The sequence below is a fragment of the Canis aureus genome, chromosome 1, assembly GCF_053574225.1.
Source record: "Canis aureus isolate CA01 chromosome 1, VMU_Caureus_v.1.0, whole genome shotgun sequence".
Taxonomy (NCBI): Eukaryota; Metazoa; Chordata; class Mammalia; order Carnivora; family Canidae; genus Canis; species Canis aureus.
In genome coordinates, this window is record NC_135611.1 from 59,164,853 (window position 1) to 59,169,257 (window position 4,405).

A 4,405-nucleotide genomic window follows, 5' to 3' on the forward strand; every position below is an offset into this window, starting at 1 on the left:
CACAGACTTCAGTTGATTTTTGAGTACCACTAATGTCACTGGGTCCTACAAGGCCATATGGAAAAGCTGCAGCCGGGACCACATGCAGAGTTTTCCTTTGGACCCTACTCAAAGCAGTCAGCCTTTCAGGTGTCTCAGGAAAGAGCTGAAGGGCACGCAAAAATGTGATATATGTTGCTTCTGAAATCTAAAAAGCACCATCAATCACAGTACTTTTTTCTAGATGTAGGAAACAAATTGTCCTTGACATTGGAAAGGATTAATTCACATGCCACACAAAACAAATCCCAAGAAACTTCACTGTATTAACATATGATTTATTTCCCACCTTCTGGTATGCCTAGTTTTAGTCTAAAATACCAGCCACTTTCTGCTCTCTAGAGCTCATCAGCACATTATCATCAATTTAGCCTTGGGGATGGTTAGACAACATAGTTCTTTTTTTTTAAGATGTATTTATTTATTTGAGAGAGGAGAGAGAGAGAGAGAGCAAAGAGGGGAGCAGAGAGAGAGGGACAAGCAGATGCCACGCTGAGCGAGGAGCCTGATTCCAAGATCGTGACCTGAGTAGAAATCAAGAGTTGGACACTTAACTGACTGAGCCACCCAGGCGCACTGACAACCTAGTCCTTACAGATTCATTTATGGCTCAGTGAATAAAAAATTAAGACAATCTTGAGTTGAAAACATATTCCTACCATTTTAGAAAAAGTCAAACTACTTCTGGCATTCTCTATTTATTGGATCAGAGAAGAAATTTTGTCCAGATAAAAGCTTCAGTCAGAAAAAAAGAAAAGAAAAAAAAAAAAAACTGCAGTCAGTATGCCACTAGACAGGAAAGATCATATATATTGTAGTAGTATTTCACTCAACCTATAGTAATCCCCTGTGACTCTCAAAACTCTTCCATCTTCTTTTTTTTTTTTTTTTAAGTAATCTCTATGCCCAATATAGGGCTTGAACTTCCCACCTTGAGAATCTAGAGTTGCATGCTCTACCAACTGAGCCAGTCAGGCACCCAAAATTCTTCCATCTTTTACACGGGGCAAAAGTGAGACCATCTTAGCAATTTTCTCAGGGAAGCAGTAAATAAATAAATAATCACAGTAATTTTTTTTTTTTAACTGAACCATAACAGAATACTTTTTGACTTACTATTATGGCTGGGAAGTTGAGCTCCTGTGCTTTCACTAAGCCATTCTGACCATAATAACTTTGGTAGCTTCTACTTGGCAGATCAGGAGTCAATGTTGGACTTCTGCCATTGGCTAAGGTCATCTGTCCCAGTAATCATGGCAAGAAATAATCATGGCAAGACTTCCGGGCTCCACTGGAATGCCCATCAGTTAGTGTTCAGGGTACCACTCTAGATACTTTAAGTAGAAGAGTTTTAAAACAGGGGATTAGGTCCTTACAAAATCACTGGAAGACTGGAGAGGTAGGTGTCAGAAGGCCACCACCAGAACTACTGAGTTCAAGGACACAGAGAACACACCAGAGCCAACCATTAACCCTGGAGTATTTTCCATTATACAAATGAATTAGAACAGTAAGCTTCCAACTCTCTTACATATAAAAGACTTGCAGAGATTTTTGAGAGCTGTATCATTTTGAACACCATGCCAGCTGTACTATTATTATTATGGTCAGCATGCCCACCTTGGCTTTGGCAGTTAAGTGCCACAACTTACCCTTCCCTCCTTATTTGAAATCAGGAGTGCCTTTCAAACACAGGATTTTCTTCTTACCCCAGCATATGAAAAAGAGCCACCACAGTGCTTTTTAAGAAGCTAGATCTTGTGTATACTCATAAAATTCTCAAGCCCCTGGTATAAAAAATATTTTCTGGCCATTTCTTCCTTCTCTAGAAAAGGGAGACAGGGAATAAGGGAGAAGTTCACATGTGATAATCTACCCCAATATTTATATCTCCATAAACTTTTGGATTTCTTCCTCTCTAGTAAGAAATCTCTAGCATTGCAGGTTCATTTAGAATGTGTTCAAGAGAGAATTTAGCAAATAATTTAGACAACTTCCAACCATTTGAGCTAGCACATTAAATCCAGAATCTCCAATAACCGTATCCTTAATTTTTTTTTTTTTTTTTTTTAACCGTATCCTTATTGATCAATCACACCTGACCTGTTACTGTGTTCTTCCTTCCTTGGTCTAGTACTCTCGGGATCCATTTCCACACTTATTCTCCATATTATGCCAACATAAATCAGCGGTCTTTCCATTCCTTTGGTTGGTGTACTTTCTGTTCCTGGATTTGCTTTGTAATAGATCTCATGAGGCATATAGAGATCTGAATCTGCTTAAAGGTCTGGTGGTGTTGAGAGGCAATGGAGTGAGGTGCAGATGAACTCATTGGCTTTGTAAAACCATTGCATAAACTCTCCTACATGAGATCACTGAGGACCCCTCAGGCTAAACAAGAAGGATTCTTTTGTCTACAGGCAAAAAAAAATTTTTTTTTTAATCCTTTATGAAATTGACTTAAGAGTCAGAATGTCTATTACATAACAAGAATTCTAGAGGAAAGGTGAGCCTCAGGAGCCTCTATTAGCTTTGTCCTGAGGTGGGCGCCCCTCGTGGTTATGAAGGTGGCCACCAGACCACAATGTTTCCTTGTTTATGTTTAGCTGAAGAGAGATCCCTCATCTGAGTCATGGAATACAAGTCCTGCCATTCAGAAGGATTTGCATTGTCTGCATCAATGTTGGTCACCATGGAAATGGCATGTACAGAACAGCATTCAATATTGGGTTCTGAACCAGTCATTACGAAGGGAATTGAGGCATATGATGCCTCAATCTAATTATTTCACCTCTGTAGACAAGGATAGGATGAATGCCTGTATAAAATTGAGGTTTCCATTAGAGAAAAGGACGGAGAAAGATCCATATGGTGTAACGTCTAGATACGGTACAACAACTATGGGGAATGGGAAATGTTTTCTTTCACTCAGTAGTCAGAGAAGAATAAAAGTAATACAGTATTTAAAGTTAATGCTCAATCTTGGAAATAAAGGTTTTTTTCTTCTTTATATTTACTCTCCAGAGATAGCTTTGTTTGGGCATAATGGGGCTTTCACTTTCTAACAGATATTCTATGCCTTTGATGTCAATTTTCTAGTTAAACCTAATTATATATGCCAACTAAGTCACTACCTCTTATTTACCTAAATAAAAATGCTAATGCAATTTCCTTCGAAAAGTTGTTTAGAGGACGTAAGTGGTGGTAGGGGGAGTAGTATGTGCATTTCTCTAAGTATTCCTCTTGATATATTTACACTTCCTAAAACAAGCTGACATTTTCCAAGTGTGCTGGATTAAAAATGGTCACAAACTTGTTTATAGTTCCTTTTATCAAGAGATATCTGGGCTGGACTTGTGCATTAGTCTACTAAGGCTGCTATAAAAAAACACCACAGATTGAATGGCTTCAACAACAGATTCATTTTCTCATAGTTCTGGAGGCTGGAAGTCCAAGATCAAGTTTTGGCAGGATTGGTATCAGATGAGATCACTCTCTATGGCTTGTAGAAGGCCATCTTCTCACCTTGGCCTTTTCTCTGTGCCTGCATACCCCTGCAAGTCCTAACAGATGAAGGCTCCACCCTTATCACCTTATTTGCCCTTAATTATTTTCTTAAAGGCCCTATCTCCAAATACAGTCACACCGGGGGTTAGGGTTTCAACAAAAATTTTAGAGGAAACGCAACTCAGTCCATTACATCTTGCAGCTTGCTGTATTTAACCAACAGAATGCAGTAGAAGGAAAGATGTGCTGCCGGGGACTTCCAACAGGGCCTCAAGAAGCCTTTGCAGCTTCAGCTCCTGCCTTCTTTGGAATCTCAACAATATGTGAAGAAGCTTGAGCTAGCCTGCTGGACAAACTATGCAGCGAACTGAGGCGCCCCGGTTATTAATCCCCGCTAACTGCCCACCGATAACAATGGCAAGAAAGCCCAGTCGACCCCACATGGAGCAGAGATGAGTTGTCCCGACTGCACCCTGAACAAGTCCCTGACCCAAGGATTATGTACTAATAAATGGTGTTATATTAAGCCACTAAGTTTTGAGGTAGTTCTTACGTGGTAGTAGATAATTGATACAAGACTTGTATGGTTTTCATTGCTTCTTGGTGTCCTAGCCTTTTACTGTCAGTTTAGTGAAATTTGGGAAAAAAAGCAGACCCATAAGTGTATTGTCATTTAGCCATGCTTAATTAGAAATCAAGAAATCATATGTTATAAACAAGAAAAAGTGTTTTTTAGAGAGAAATAACTTAAAAACTTAGTCCTATTTTACATGCAGATAACAAATAACATATGGAGTTGATAATCTAAGTTGGTAATACAAGTAATGGGAGTTAATAGCATAAGTAATTCCCTACATCC

The 4,405-nt window shown here is 39.1% G+C and overlaps 2 long non-coding RNA genes across 2 annotated transcripts; one reads left to right on the plus strand and one right to left on the minus strand.

The window, feature by feature from the left end:
• Window positions 1-1,164: 1,164 nt before the first annotated feature.
• LOC144285805 (uncharacterized) lies at window positions 1,165-2,683 on the minus strand. The gene is made up of 3 exons (XR_013354030.1): window positions 2,143-2,683; window positions 1,692-1,864; window positions 1,165-1,373 (listed from the first exon to the last, which is right to left on the minus strand). It is a non-coding gene; the product is annotated as an uncharacterized LOC144285805 (long non-coding RNA).
• Window positions 2,684-2,748: 65 nt separating this feature from the next.
• Window positions 2,749-4,076, plus strand: LOC144285775 (uncharacterized). Its single transcript, XR_013354017.1, has 2 exons — window positions 2,749-2,928; window positions 3,749-4,076. It is a non-coding gene; the product is annotated as an uncharacterized LOC144285775 (long non-coding RNA).
• Window positions 4,077-4,405: the final 329 nt, after the last annotated feature.